At 37.5% G+C, this 17,020-nt stretch overlaps 1 long non-coding RNA gene across 6 annotated transcripts in view; it reads right to left on the bottom strand.

Annotated features, from left to right (window-relative positions):
• Positions 1-17,020, bottom strand: part of LOC143682851 (uncharacterized) — a 216,872-nt gene that overhangs the window by 25,836 nt on the left and 174,016 nt on the right. Inside the window, exon 6 of one of the 6 annotated variants that reach the window (XR_013175324.1) lies at positions 16,227-16,354. The exons of the other annotated variants lie outside the window; for them this stretch is intronic. This is a non-coding gene — a long non-coding RNA (uncharacterized LOC143682851). Of the gene's footprint in view, positions 1-16,226; positions 16,355-17,020 lie in introns of those variants that run through there. 6 annotated transcript variants of the gene reach the window in all.

The raw sequence follows: 17,020 nt of genomic DNA on the forward strand, positions 1-17,020 counted from the left end.
GGGCATTCTCAGACAAAAAACATGCAAAGAACTAGAGTCTGGCCAGACCACAACTGACGTTGCCATTCAATGTTGCATGGAAGCTCTGTTCAAGACTGCCCCTTGGTCCTGCACCGAGTGATCATTCTTGCCCACTGTTTCAAGACTGTCTGGTGTAGGGGAAGGACCCTCAGTTTCTTCAGCGCTAAGATCTTCAGTATACTCTCACAAACTGTTCCCAAAGCATACCCATAGTTGCTGAAAGGTTGGTTGATCAAAATGAACATCCAGATTCAGTCAAGCCAAATGCTGGAGCTTCAGCACCATCACTGGATCCACCTCAGCAGGTTTCCCAGACCTTGAATCTCTAGAAGCAGGAATTATGGTCCTGATTCTTCCTCTCCCAGAAGATCCTCTCATTCCTATGCATATTAGTTCACCTCTTCCTCTGAGATGAAACCATTATACCAGGGGTGTCTATTTTCTCGAGCGCATCACAGATGGTTGTGATTATTCAATGTACTTTTCCAAAACTAAAATGCTGCTCAAGACAGGATATATCAGCTCCCTCACCTTAAAAATCTCTACACAAAATGAAGATAATGGCATCTGTTTTGACCATCTCATGAGGTTATGTACACACAATAAATGCCAAAGCATGCTTCAGATGTAAACCTTTATTATAGAGTAGGACTTGACAAACTTTGTTCTGTAAAGGACCAGATAGTAAATATTTTCAGCTTAGGAGGTCACAAGACAAAATCAAGGATCTTATGTAGATGCTTACATAGCAAGAGGGGAAGCTGATTTCTGCAATTTTTTGTTGACAAAATTCAAAATATAATAATCATGGCTTGCATTTTTTATAATGGGGTCTATGAATGGGAAGAATTAAATTCTTTAGGAGGGATAACATTTTACCTAACTGAGGTTTAAAGTTAGCATTTCCTATCATCAAAATTGACGGCAAATGTTCATCAGTTCATGCTGATCTGTAATAAGATTTTATATATTTCATCTTTAAAAATATCTTTTCCTACAGGTAGATGATATGCACGGCACTCAAAATGCTATCAATTTAAAACTATATCACTGCAATTTCAGTGTGCTGAGTGGCAGTGCAGAGCTATGAGAGCGCCTTATCTGGCTTCTTTATCAACTACTCAGCTCTGACATGGTAGCACATAATAGCAGCCACAGACAATATATAAACAGTTGGGTGTGGCTCTGTGCCAATAAAACTTTATTTATGGACACTGGCATTTGAATAACTTATAATTTTTACTTATCACAAGATATTCTTCCTTCGATTTTTTTGAAACCACATAAAAATATAAAAACAATGCTTAGTTCAGTAGACACACAGAAACATGCAATGGGCCTGATTTGACACAAACCTTGGAGATTGCCCATTCCTATCATAAAGAATTCTTTAACTGGGAAAAATTTAATCCTCTTCCTCCTTGACTGAGAAAATTTCATCTTAAGTTTCTTCCTCTTCCTCCTGTCTAGTAATTTACAAATATTTTCTTATTAATACAGTACAAGTGCTTTACTCCTAAATTGAGTTGTTTATTCTTCTCATGAGTAGCTCAGAAAAGAGCTCAACAGTGTGCAGGCTGGAAGCCTTGCTTTGTTTCTTTCACAACATCTCCAAGCATCTAAAGTGATGTTTGTTGTAGAGTGGTTTATACAACTCAGATCTTAGAAAGATCCTCTTACAGAACCTTTCCAAATTGCACCCCTTTTTCTGGGACTATTACAAGTTCTTGCTCCTCCAGGAAGCCTTCCCAGCTATTCCATTACAGCCAGATGTCTACCTGCTCTGCTCTTCTGTTGAACCCATAATCCATGCCACACAATTTGCCAGTTAACTCTGGAATTCTCATGCTTTTAGTTTTGAGCCCTCACATAGAGGGCTTCAAGAAAGCAAACATTATTTTCCTTATTATTCTTTCCTTCAGAAACTAACTGTGTACTAGATACAATCAGATATTGTGGGTCCCAGTGAGCAAGACTGGCTGCTCCACAGGTACTCCTTAAGGGATTAGGGTGGGTTACTGCCTACCCACCTATCTGGCCCAGAGTCTCTTGCCAAGGCCTGACTATGCTGAATCAAGAGTGATGCCATCCATGTGGGCACAGAAACCCTGGGGCTCAAAGCAGGGGACTGGTCTCCACCACTCCAGTGATGCCTGGAAGCCAGTAATCAGTATCTATGTCAAAAGTGATAAACGAGATTATTAATTACAGATAAGTCTTCTTAAGTACAAAGTTTTAGAGAACACTGACCAAGTTCATTCCCTAACTTGTAACCTCTGTAAATACATGAATTTCTAAAGAAAAGAGAAAGGTCCAGTGTTTTCTATTCCAGTGTTTTCTGTTCTATTTCTATTGGGTCTCCTCACTTGGCATTTTCTTTCTTAAAAGATATTGTATTGGGGGGGGCCGCGGTGGCTCAGCGGGCAAAGTGCTTGCCTGCCATGCCGGAGGACCTCGGTTCGATTCCCGGCCCCAGCCCATGTAACAAACAAACAAAATACAATAAAACAAGAAAATGTTTAAAGATGTTTCCCTTCCTTCCATCCTTCCTTCCTTCTCTCTGTCTTTCCTTCCTTTCCTCCCTCTCTCTTTAAAAAAAAAAAAAAAAAAAAAAAAAAAAAAAAAAAAAGATATTGTATTAATTACTGTAAAATATTTCATATTTCAATTAAAAGCCTCATCCTTGTTATAAATTATGAGATTTCAGCCCCACAGCAGTAACCAATATTTTGTTTGTTATTGAAGAAAGCTTTTAAGCCTAAGACTAATATGTTTTCATTTTGGATGACTGATAGGGAGAGATTAATTAAAACTCTCCAAGATGTGTGGTAAGAATTGGTGATATCACCACACCCTGAAAAGCCACTTGGCATGGGTGTCTTGTGTTGTCACACCCCAGAGGTGTGGCCAAACCTCGGAGTATCACCACACCCAGTAGCGTGATGGCTCAGTGAAAACCAAACACATGCAAAGGCAAAGGAGATAAATCAATACAGGCACTCAGGAAATGATACTAGAAAATGATATTATGCTGGCAGTGTTGTCACTACAAATGAAAAAGGAAAATTGAAAGACCAGTTCTTCTTTGAAGGTATGGGACACACCTTCCAGCGTTCCCTTGAACTCCATAGCCTTGCTTTATTGGTGGGTTAGAATTCATTTTCTCTCTGATTAGTCGCTATACATGACATTTCCTAAATTACTCGATCCTCTAAATATTATAAGGGTTTGGAGGCTGACTTTAAAACTTAATTAGCATTATGCAAACTGTGGGCTTCTGGTATTTCTAGTAAGCTTAGAGCTGCCAGGCAATCCTGCCAAGTTTCCTTGAGCCTGGAAGGGCCTGCAAATGCTAATCCAAGAGAGCAGCTGACTGGGACAACAACAAATACTAATTCTCTCACAGGCTGAAAGGGAAATGCTTTGATACCTGGGAGGTGGACTTCCTTTCATGAGGGAACAATTAAGCCCTAAGGATGTCAGTTCAGAAAAAAGCTCTAGGTGGAACCAGACAGTGTTTAAAACAGTATGCAAGACCACAAAGAAATGTGAGGAGTGAGGGGTGGGGTGGGGGCATAAGGAATCAAATGCAAATCTTCATCTGAAAAGGGCCCACCTCCTCCAGACCAGAGAATATCAAGAGAAATCAACCACAGTATTCTATTTTCCTCAGTAAAATAGAAGGATGTCACGATTTCCATACGTGATTATCACGAAAAAAAAAGACATCTTCCTTCTCCCTTTGACTTTCACAAACATTTGGTTTCATTTAAAGTTTATGTATGATTTTTTAAAAATGGCACTTGATCTCTTTTCTCCTTCTTTTTATTCTAGTTTGTTAGGTAGAAGACCACCTGTTAAGAAGCATCTACTGCAACAAGTATTTTCAAGAATCATACACAAATGGTATTAACAACATCTTTTTAGGAAGAAAGGAACTCAAAAACAAAGCAAATGAATTGAGCATTCATATATGCCAGATTCTATGTTACAGTTCATTCATTATTATGCTCTGCTCTCCCACTGATGAAAGAAATAAGAAATAAGGTATGAGATTTTATATGATATAAGATATTTTAATAAGATCTAAGATATTTTCAGTTAATTTTAGAATTGATATAAGCCAGAAAAGTCATTAAACTTCAAAGGACTAAGGAGTAAATGAATAGCTGACAGGAAAGGTCACCAGATGGAAGTTCCAGTCCAGTGGGATAGGGGAATTACAACTGTCTTGATTAGCAGGTAGATAGAGGATGGCATTTAGATAGAGTTTGGGTGTGGCAATCCATTGTTCAAATGACAATTATCCAGATCCTCTGTGTTAACACTCACTCCCTTTGCCATACATCATGAGTTTCTTTTTAGAAGCAAAATATGGAGGCTCAGTCATCTTTTGGCCTTTCTGAGGAGCCCATTGCTTGACTTCAATTTCCAGCTAATGCTTCTTCCACTCATTCATTCAACTATTACTTATTGAGTATATGCTATGTGCCAGGCATCAGGCTATATACTGTGCCTCCAGTACACAATTCCTACCCTCACAAAGTGTACTATCAAGTCCCTTCTCCCTAGGAAGCAGGAGGCAGGGACATTTGGCAGAGATACAGAGTGCTGCTCAGAAGCCTGGTCCAAGGGGGCAGGGTATACACAATTCTTCAGTGTTTGGAGCTAGTGGTGACTCCTCTACTCCCAAACATGAACTGAAAGATCATTACTTCTGAAGAATCAAAGGCAGAAGTCCAAGAGTCTTTGGCATGGAAAAAAAATAGTTAGAGATCAGAATTGGAAGAAATCAAATGAGAGCAGTTGTTCATATTTGGGAGTAGGGAAAGATGTGAAGAACTTGGTAAGTGGAGGGTGTATAATGCAGATTCTTTCACTGGGGCACTGATTTCTCTTGGAGCAGGGACAGAGCTCTCCAGTATGCATTATCAACACTGAGGCAGCTCACAGATTCAGAGAAGGAAGACAGACAAGAGAAGTAATAATCACAGCAAGAAAGAAGATGACATATAGATTCTAGAATATGGATTCTAGAATCAGACCAGAGTTTTAATCCTGGCACCACTGCTTCCTCAGGCAAGTTACTTCAGCTTTGTGAGTCTCAGTTTTCTCAACCCTATTTGAGAATTGTGTCCTCCCAAAAAATACATTGAATTCCTAACCCCCGAAACCTCAGAAAGTAACCCTATTTGCAAATTAACTAAATTAAGATGAGGTCATATTAGTTTAAGTTGGACCCTAATCCAATATGACTGGTGTCTTTATAAGAAAAGCAAAAAAGACACAGAGACAGAAGCACACAGAAGGAGAAGGTCATAAAGATGAAGACAGAGGCTGGAGTGATACAGCTATAAACCATAAAATGCCAAGGATTGCCAGACACCACTAGAAGATAGGAAGAGACAAGGGAGAATTCTTCCCTAGAGCCATCAGAGAGAGCATGGCCCTGTTGACACCTTAATTTTGCTCTCTTGATTCTCCAGGACTGTAAGAGAATTCAATTATGCTGTTTTAAGCTACCAAGTTTGCAGTGATGTGTTATGACTGCTCTAGGAAACTAATACAAACAGGAAGAATGCTTTTGTTGTGAAGATAAAATGAAATCATGTATAAAAATCCAAGGCACATCTAGACACTCAATAAGCAGTTGCTATTTCCATTACTTTTAAAGTGTTAGGATAAGCACTATAATAGAAGAAAGCAGCAAAAAGGACATCTTTAAGTCTTTCCCAGAGATTTGTTCAGAAAAGGTTTCAGTGAAGAGACTTGAAGAATGACGAGGCATTCCCAGAGTGGCCATGGGGGAAAGGTAGAAGAAACCACATGGGTGAAGCACATTGTCTTCCTAAGTGTGGCTGGAGCATAGAAGGCAGGGTGCATGTGGCAGAGTGTGAGGGAAGAGGCTGAATCCTAGCAAGGGTCCAGGTCTGGAGGAGAGGGCATGCTATGTGCAGAAGCTACATCTTCCTTGAACAGAAGATGGTAGACAACTAAGCTGGACTCAAATATGACCAAATAATAATAGCTACTATGTATGTAGCTAACATTTAAGTAGAACATTCTATGTGCACTACACACTATTCTAAGCACTTTACTTATATTAACTCAGTTAGTCTTCACATAAACCTTTGAACTAAGGACTAAGGAAACTGAAGTAGAGAGAGGCTAATGAACTAGCCCAAGGACATATATTAAAAGGCCTCAGATATGTATTTAGATGGAAAATTCACAAGAAAGGAAATTCGAAGACAGGTTAGAAACTAGAAAAGATTATAAGTGAGTTAAAAGGGAATATCGAAATGAGAGGTGAAGGTGCCAGAACAAAGTCAGTGGGAAGGAGGAGAGAGGAGAGGATTTAAGTGGAAAGTCTAGAATCTATGGAACCAAGGGATCAGTTGGATGTAAAGACAAGTTCTTTTGTGAATTCAGTTGGTCGGTTTTCCTCTTTGAAATTATTCTATAAAAGTGTCCTTTCCAAGAGGATGACTTTGCCAGAAGTGCAGTTTGTACTTTTACCAATATTTGTTAACTAGTACCTACCTCCCAAATCTAGACACTCTGGGTTTAGGACTTAAAAAAAAAAATACAACCTGGTGTTTGGTTTCACCTTGAAGTGGGGTAATGTCCCCTAACAATAGACATGTTTCTGCCTTCTAGGAGTTTCATTTTGATGTGTCAAAGGAAATGCCATGAACTCTAGGGAGAGTCACAACATGTTAATTCAGGATAAACAGCTGGTGCAGCTGGGACTTTAGGAGCAGTGTCCGTCCTTCCATTCCATTTCTAGGGATAAAAAGTTGACTATTTCAAACACTTTGGATTCAGAAGCCAACTAAAGTTTCCAAAAGAATCTGTAACTGGAAGTTCAATACTTCAAAGTGAAGCTGCATCAGAGAGAAGTGACACTCAATGTTCTGACAATAGTGTTAGGAAGCTGAAACCAACACACTCTTCTTTGCATCACTTGGGTGAAGCAGGTGGGAGGCAGATGTATAATCTGTACACCTGGGTAGGTTGAAGGCAGCTGTTTAAACTGAAGATTAAGCAATGAGCTTCCTTTTTAGAACCTTACACAAGTAAACAAATGTTCTGCAATTGTGGGATCCAGCAACAATTTCAAAAGAGACAACAAGAATAATCCCTTACACTTGTATTGTTTTGGTATTCTTTATACAGTGGTCTCACTGAAATGACAATGCACATGTTCTTGTCCTTATTTCTTCTAAAAAGACTGAGGCCTAGAAAATGCTTGTTCAAGATGATGGCTAGTTAGAGGCAAAGAAGAGGCTCCCAACCTTGGGCTTTTGCTACCACACCACAACAAAGTGGACTGTGATAGCCATGCGTCTTCTAGCAACAGAATCCTCTCTTTCTAGCAATAGAAATATCTCATTTTTGTTGGACCCTACTCCTTTTCCTCTGGAATAGATATGTGGTCAAAACCTAGCCCACAGAGTAAATTCCTTCCATTTAAAGGATAGACAGCTGATATAATCTGAGCCATTCTTGGTTCTCCCTACTTCTCCCCTCATCTCTCTCTCCTGGCAAAAGATGCTCTCTTTCTGTCAAGGCCATGCAGCTGGTAGACCTTTAGTCTTACACAGACTCTGACTTTTGTGATTCACCCTGAGAAAAAGGTTTCCAAAGAAACAGAACCAGTATCATGTCTGAGACCCCCAAATCTAACCATGTTGCAAAGTAGTGCTATCCTGGCACTGTTCAGTCATATTAATCAATCAAGTGCATTTATTGCTCAAGAAGCTCACTTGAGTGTTTTGATTTGTATTTTCATTTTGGTCACTTTCAACCAAGACTCCAGACTAACATACACCCAATAAAAATAACAAGTTCCTTCATTAATGGTTCAGAGAAGGCCTCCTCATCACCCTATCTTGTGCCCTGCCCTCACTTTCTACTCTCAGGCCCCACTTCAGGGATAGCTCACTTATGCTATGTGCAGCTGGCAAGTCAGGGTTATTTCAGGGAACTCCATCCTATCTCTTCAACAACCAGCATGGCTTCTACCTCTCTCAATCTTGTGTTCTACAAAAACACATGCTGGATCAAATCAGTGACTGAGATGTTTGTTCCTGGGAGACCCTTAGATCTGGAAGGTGGAAGGGAAGTGTAGGGTAGGGTTATGGTGGGTTATGCCTAGAATACTCATGGAATCAGAAGGAGAGGAAGGTTCTGTTCATCTTTTTCTCTCTTTCTGATAAGCTTTCAGGGCATCACATCAATAAAGTAGAATTTTCCATAAGATCTCCATGAGGCTAGGCTCATGAGGATTTGCCTTCAGGCCAGCACTCTAGCCCACAAGGTGTGAAAGCTTGCCCAGCAAAAACTACAATAAACTCTGTGTCCCTTTATGTCTCTTTCAAAGCTAAACAGAGACAGCAATGAATTATGTTTTGCACTTCCTATTACTGCCAAGAATACTGTGCTTCAAAAGAAATGCCTTATGTAAATACAATAACCAAACTTAATACACACATAATGAATTCGAAAGGGAACCATGCCCTGTTTCACTACTACTGCTTATAAATTGTTTCTTTGGCAATGAAAAATTCTGAGAAAACTGTAGCTATTTTGAGACATGAATTCCAGACCTCAACTCCTTAAAAAACTATCTGTGATTGCTTTTAGTAATGGCATATATGGGATTGAGCCTACCCAAAGAAAAGCAAAAGCTGCCTATTTGCCATTTAAGAATAAGCACTCCACTCTGATGGTCTCAGTCTGGCATGTGCATTTTGACTTCCAAGGTCTTGTCTCAGAGCATTTCTGATATATTATTGTTTGTTTTACTCAGATTAGCAGAAAATTTCTGTGGGTGTTTTACGTCACTGAAGTAGGAAGCACTGAAAAACTGTACCCGCCTGGTTGATATTTCTGGAAAGAGAACTCTAAATTATTAGAAGAAGAGGGGTGGGGTGACAAAGAAAGAAAAGAATGAGTAAGATTCAAGAAAACCCCATCAGGAAAGTCCCACTTGGAAAACCAAACTGATGGCAAATGAGATGTCTTGCATTGAAACAACATTCAGCTCTGCTTGGTAAGGAAACAAAAGTTCTCATTGCCTTGAAGGGGATGAAAAAAACAAAACAAAACAAAACAGTGTGGAACTCATCTCAGTGTCTACCAATTTGTGGAACTGAATTTTGGCAAACAACAGTGAGAGTTATTACAAAGCAGTAGAATTTCCCTTTCTATAAACTACAAATTTGTATATAATTGGACAGTGGAAGCTAGTAGAGTCAAATCTGGAAACATTTGTTATGGAAGTTTGAGATTTTTTTGGATATTCCACAGAAGTCTAACAACCTTGGACTTAATGTCTAGCCTAAGTGTCTTTATTTTTTTAAAGGCATAAGAAAAAAAAAAAAAACCTCTAACACTGCAATAAAAGAACAAGCAAAGAATGTGAATATATAGTTTGCTAAAGAAGAAATATGAGCACCAATATTAAAAATAAGAAAAATCCAACCTTATTATAATCACAAAGATACAATATAAAATAATAAGCTTCTATTTTTTATCTATTAAATTAGCAAAAGAAATCAGCAATGATGATGGCAGAGTGTGATTCAGGACTCTGTCACCCCACAGAAGCTTTGAATAACCATCAAGGAGTGGCAGAAACATCTTTCTCAGGGCTCCAGAAAACAGTTAAAGGACTGCAGTTATAAGGTAGGCCCTAAATCAAGAAAAAGCCTTCTAAACAGTGGTAGGATCTGGTAGGAACCTGGATGGCCCCTCCCCGACCCCTCACCAGCTTGGGATGAAGCCCTTGCTCCCAGTGCAGATCCCTGGTTGTGTTTCCACAGGGAGCAGACTGGTCCTTATGCACATGCTGGGAACATGAATGTCTGACCTAATCTCTTCAGGGATGTCCTGAGAGACTTGCATCCCCAAATTTGCCCTGCATGTAAAAGGCAGCCCAGAGCTCCCTTACAGAAGGCTATGGGAAAGTAATCAAGTCATGCTGTCTGGAGCAAGAAACTGCTGGCTGTAGGACATACAGGGAAGTGCCTGGGACCCTGAGCAAATGGCTTCTTAGGGTAAAAGGGATATCAGAACCACGTAAACAGGGGAATTCCTAGGGCCACATATGCATGCCCCAGATTAGAGGAGTGTGTAGAATGGATCAAGAAAGTTCCTATGCTTTGGCCTAGAGCTATTATCATAAAACCCATTATATGGATAAACTCTGAAGGAAAACTCTTATATAGGTTAATCTGCAAAGACAGTGAAAGCTATTTTTCCCCCCATTGTTTTTTAGGGTTTCTTTTTTTTTTTTTCTTGTTTATTGACAGCACCTGGTTTTCAAGGAAAATTGTCATAACACTAACTGTATAAAGCTTAAGGAACAGATGCTGCAGAATCTAAATTTTAGCCAAATACATTAAAATATCAAAATCTCCAGGTTTCAACAAAAGATTAAAAACATACATAGAGGTGATTTCTGAGAAAGTAGAGAATGACAGCCAGAGAAGCAGAGTCCACCAGTTAGTGACCTTTGGAGATGAAGAAGGAAAATGCCTCCCAGGTAGCTTCATGAAACAGGAAGCCAGGAGAAGAACTAGCAGATGATGCCGTGTTCACAATATGCCCGTCCAGATGAGAGAGGAACTCACTGTGTTCACCATGTGCCTTTCCAGATGAGAGAAAAACTCTGACTGTGCTCACCATGTGCCCTTCCACTTGAGAGAGAAACCCTGAACTTCATCCGCCTTCTTGAGCCAAGGTATCTTTCCTTGGATATCTTAGATTGGACATTTCTATAGACTTGTTTTAATTGGGACACTTTCTTGGCCTTAGAACTGTGAACTAGCAACTTATTACATTCCCCTTATTAAAAGCCAAAAAAAAACCAAAAAACATATATGGAAACAGGACATGATGTCCCAGGCAGAGACCATCAATAAAGAGGACAAATCTGAGTTTTACCACACAAAAACTTTTAAAAATTGATCTTAAATATGCTCAAATAGTTAAAGGAAAACATGAATAAAGAACTAAAGGAAATCAGGAAAATGATAGCTAAACACTAAGAGAATATCAATAAAGAAGTAGAAATTATTAAAAGGAACCAAACAGAGCTGAAGACCATAGTAACAGAAATTTAAAATTTCCTAGAGGAATTTTATAGCAGATGGGAAGTGGCAGAAGAAAGAATCAGAAAACTTGAAGATAAAACAATTGAAATCATTCAGACTGAGGAGGAGAAAGAAGAATGAAGGGAAGTGAACAGAACCTAAAAACCTAGTATCAAGCATACCAATATTTTCATATGGGAATCCCAGTAGGAAAAGAAAGAGAGAGAGGGGTAGAAAGAATTTTAAAGGAAAGAATGGCAGAAAAATTCCTAATTTAACAAAAGGTATGAATATACACATCCAAGATGCTCAATGAACTTCAAGCAAGATAAACCCAAATAGACCAATGCCACAGAACATATTACAATCAAATTGTCAATGCCAAAGATAGAGGATTCTGAAAGCCACAAAGAAAAGCAAGGTGCCATGTACACGCACAATAAGAGTAAGTGTTGATTTCTCATCAGAAAACTACAGAGGCAAAAAGGCAACACAGGACATATTTAAAGTGCTGAAAGCAACCCCCCCCACCCACCAATTTCTATATCTGGCCAAACTGTCTTTCAAAAATGAGAACAAGATTAAGATGTTCCCAGACAAAATGGGTGGATGGGTAAAAAAAAAAAGGATAAAAAATAAATAAATAATAGGGGGGAGAAGGGATAAAATAAATTATGTAGATCTCTTACAAGAGATGCTAAAGAGAGTTCTGCAGGTTGAAAGGAAAGGACAATAGACCATCGCTCAAAGATGCATGAAGAGATAATGATCTCTAAAGAGGGTAAATATAAGGGCAAATGCCAGTACTATTTTTGTTTTGTTTCTTTTTTGGTTTTTAACTCCACTTTTATTTCCTATAGGATATAAAAGGCCTCTCTTCCTCAGCACTGCTGGAATATAGACTGCAAGTTTTATATCATTGCTAAATTTCTTGAACTTGATAACTCATCTGAGGTGGTTATATATGAGTCCTTGTTCTTAAAAATGTACATGTCAATTCAAGGAGCATGCTGTATAGAGTCTATACTCAAATGTTCAGAAAATGTATTCATAGATAGATGATATCTAGATTGATAGATCGATAAATAGGTAGACAGTAGATAGACAGAATGATACAGCAAATGTGGCAAAATGTTAAAATTGGTGAATCTGGGTATTTGGAGGGGTAGAATTATGTTGGAGTTGTCTGGAAGGGGTTTATATTATTTTTCTAACTAACTGTCTTGTAAGTTTGAACGTAATTCAGAATTTAAAAATTAGCAGAAGTGTTACTTTACTATGATAATCTCCTGTCTTTTCATAGTATGTCCAGAGATAGGAACACTTGTATACTTGTATACTGCTTCAGTAAACACTATCATTATAGAAAATAATTTGCCAATATTTATTTTAAAATGTATGCCCTTTGACCCCTACTTTCAGGAATTTACTCCAAGGAATATTATGAAAAGCATATAAATATTTACATTCATGGTAGCACACTTTTAATGTTGAAAATTCAAAAATAATCCAAATGTCTAAGAATAAGAGAATGGTTAGATTAATTAAAATTTACTCACATAACTGAAATGTTAAAATGCTTAAATTATTTTTTCAAAAATGTTTAGGGTCATAGGAAAATGCTCAATATTAAGAAGAAAAATCTAATTCCAAAATTGTGTTTAAAATATGATTTCATATATCACTTATATAAAAGGCACATATATACATACAGAGTATATAGTAAATGTATACATAGAAAAATATTAGAGAAAAAATTTTGAATTCCTTGGTAGTAATTTCTGGGTGATGAAACAGGAATTTTGATTTCCAAATTTCCTGCAATTTTGTAATAGTTGAAGTGTGGGAAAGCTTAAACAAAGAAGAAAATATTCGGTAATCATATATCTAATAAAGGTTTACTATACGGAATATTTAAAGAAATCCTTCAACTTAACACCAAAAAGACAAACAGCTCTACTAAAAAATGGACAAAAGACTTGAATAAACATTTCTCCAAAGAAGATATACAAATGGGCAGAAAGCAAATGAAAAGACCCTCAACATCACTGGCCATAAGGGAAATGCAAATGAAAACCATAATGAAATACCATTTCACACAGATTAGAATGGCTGCTATTTTAGAAAAACAATAACAAAAAAACCGGAATATAACAAGTGTTGGAGAGGATATGGAGAAATGGAACACTCATTCATTGCTAATAGCAAAGTAAAATGGTGCAGCTGCTGTGGAAGACAGTTTGGCACTTTCTCAGAAAGTTAAGTATAGAAATACTGTACAACCGACAATCCTACTACTCAGTATTTACCCAAAAGAATTGAAAGCAGGCACTAGAACAGATATTTGCACACTGATGTTCACAGCAACATTATTCACAATTAGTAAAAGATGGAAGCAACCCAAGCATCCATAGGCCAATGAATGAATAAATAAATGTGGTATATACATTTTATATATATATAGGAATATTATTCAGCTGTTAAAAGGAATGAAGTCTAATATATGCAACAAAATGGAAGAACCCTGAAGACATTATTTTAAGTGAAATAAGCCAGACACAGAAGGACAAATATTGTATGATCTCACTGATTTTAAACAATTAGAATAAGCAAACTCATAGAGCCAAAATTTAGAATGTAAGTTACCAGGGGATGGAGTGGGGATAGGGAACAGGAAGTTAAGGCTTAAAATGTACAATGCTCCTATTTGGAATGATGGAGATGTTTTGGGAATGGATGGTGGTAATGGCAACACAACACTGTGAATACAATTAACAGCACTGAAATATATATTCAAATATGATTAAAAGGGGGAAATGTAGATTGTTTATATGGTACCAGAATAAAAAATTTTAAAAACATCCATGGAACACATATAGTGAGCCCTAAATTAAACCACGGACTATAGTTAAAAGTACAATTATTAAAATGTGTTATCATCAATTGTAACAAAAATTCCACACTAATGCAAGGTGTAGGGTGGTGCATGGGAATTCTATATTTATGCCCGATTGTTCAGTAAACCTACAACTTCTCCAATAAAGAATAAAAATAAAAGTAAAAGTAAAAAAGAAGAAAAAGAAGACGGACACCATAGATGTTCTAAGGAATATTTCTAAGTTGGCCAAATAGTCAGACAGCCAAATATAACTGGGGAAATTATTTGCTCCTTTACATTTTATTCTTGCATTTATTTTTAAAAAGCAAGCTAAAAGAACTGTGTGAATAATGAGAAGAACATAGGAACGCAAAATACACATTATATAAAATGTGGACTGTTCTGTATTATATGCATGGATGTGTATTTATCTGTCAGTATCACATGTCTCAAAAATATATCTTGGTCTCTTCATAGTAATAAGAGGTGAGAAGCAGGTAAGTTACTTAGAGGAAACTTAGAAAAGTTTCCTCTTATATATTTGAAATTAGAGCGAAGTGAAAGTTCATAGTACCCAAAATATGGAATATGTTCCTTTAAGCACTATTTTTAACTGTGATCTTTCCAGAAGTCAAGCTAAATGAGGAAAAAGAATGAAATAAGCAGTTCCAACTACAAGTATATCTGGAAAGACAGACTTCTCTTTCCTACTGACTTCTAGTAGAAATTTGCCATGTGTATCTGTATATAAAAACTGTTGCATAGCAAAGTGAACATTGGACTTTGATAGAAGTCAATGCCATTGTATTAAAATAAAGCTTAGATTATATTTCTATAGGGTATCAAGCTAATATAGCCTTGGTATGTTGCTTTCTGGTGTGCTAACTCAATTCAAGAATAAAACTTAAAGAATACAGAGCAGAGGATGCAAACTACCTGCCACAGGCAAATTTGGCAAATAGGGTATTTAATGAAAATGTTAATTCATTGTTAACATTCAAAAATCAGACTTTTCACAGAAATTCAGATTTTTTGTTTCTTTTAAAGGCTGCAATTTTCAGCAAACGGATACCACTTTCCTTCATAGTCATTGACTGGCCTTGAGCAACTACTAGCTCTTTTCTTTTAAAGCAATTTTATTGAAATATATTCTTATACATATAATCATCAAAAGTGTATAATCAATAGTTCACAGTATTATCATACAGTTGTGCATTCATCGTCACAATCAATTTTCGAGTTGAATATTTTCATTAGCCACTGACTCTTTTTTTTAATATTAATACTTATATCTTCACACACATACAGTCCATCCAAAGTATACAATCAATGGCTCACAATATCATCACATAGTTGTGTATTCACCACTATGATCATTTTTGGAACATATGCATCACTGCAGAAAAAGAAATAACAAGAAAAAAGAAAAAAATCTTACATCCCATACCTCTCACTGACCACTAGTATTGCAATCTACCCCAATTTTTTTTACCCCTTATCCTCTCCCTATTATTTATTTATTTATTTATTGTTTTTATATTTTTACTCATCTATCCATACCCTGGATAAAGAAACTGTCAGCCACTAGTTTTCACATTCACACAGTCACACTGTAAAAGCTATATTGTTAAACAATCATCTTCAAGAGTCAAGCCTACTGGAATACAGTTCAACAGTTTCAGGTACTTCCCTCTAGCCACTCCAATATACCACAGACTAAAAAGGGATATCTATATAATGCATAAAAATAACCTCCAGGATACCTCTTGACTCTGCTTGAAATCTCTCAGTCACTGAAACTTTATTTTGTCTCATTTCTCTCCTCCCCCTTTTGGTCAAGAAGGCTTTCTTAATCCCATGATGCCAGGTCACAGCTCAATCCCAGGAGTCATGTCCCACATTGTCAGGGAAATTTATACCCCTGGGAGTCACATTTCACATAGAGGGGAGAGCAGTGAGTTTACCTGCCAAATTGGCTTAGAGAGAGAAGCCACATCTGAGTAGCAAAAGAGGTTCTCTGGGAGTGACTCTTAGGCATAATTTAAGTAGGCTTAGCTGCTTCTTTGCAGGAGTTAGTTTCATAGAAGTAAACCCCAAGGTTGAGGGCTCAGACTATTGAATTGGTTGTCTCCTCTGCTTGGGACAACATCAGGAATTCCTCTGATGGGGAAGTTTAATATTACCTCCTCTCTCCCCAGTCCCCCAGACCTTTGCAAATACTTTTTTATTCTCTGCCTGAATTACTCTGCAGTCACTGACTCTTGCATAGTCATTTGAGCATCACAGTCTCAGTCAAGAGGCTTCCTTCATTTGCCATACCAGCCTGGCCCTTGGAGATTTCTGCTTTTGTAGCCTGGATCAAAAAAAAAGAAAGAAAGAAAGAATAGATAGCCAGTCTTTTGGATTGTATCTCTTGGATACAAATTGTCTCAATTTTACTAAATCTAGACAGCAGTCAACTTAACATTGAGCTCTCTGATGGCGCATTAAGAGGCTATGTAATTGATTCCATGAAGCAGAAAAAGTTCCTGAAATAGCATTCTTGGAGCTGCGATCTGATACAGTTGGGCACCAATGAAGCAATTGTTTTAAAGAAGTCATGTGTTTAAATCTGAGGGGATTTGTAATTCCCATTTCCTCTGAAGACCAAGGTGCTTGGCACACAATCAAGCAAGCCTTCCCCTTCATATTATTCCTTTTCTTTCTTTCCCTTGCCCCACTATTCTGACTATTTCCAGCACTGTCTGGTCATTTGTCTAAGTTTTCCCAGTAGTGGTAATGTATTTGCACTGGCCCATGTGCCCTTTCTCACCAGTTCTCCTACCCTGCCGCACACATAAACATTGTGATTCATGCTATAAACCTCTGAAAAGACAGATGGGAATGGGAATTCTGAGTTCAACTTGTGACACAGATATGAGAGACATTAACTAATCCGTATAGAGACAGGATTATAGTAAAAAACAAAATAAAATAAAACCTTCTTAGCCAATGTTATACCCAGCCGAGCTGAGTGGCC

The sequence above is a fragment of the Tamandua tetradactyla genome, chromosome 5, assembly GCF_023851605.1.
Source record: "Tamandua tetradactyla isolate mTamTet1 chromosome 5, mTamTet1.pri, whole genome shotgun sequence".
Lineage (NCBI taxonomy): Eukaryota > Metazoa > Chordata > Mammalia > Pilosa > Myrmecophagidae > Tamandua > Tamandua tetradactyla.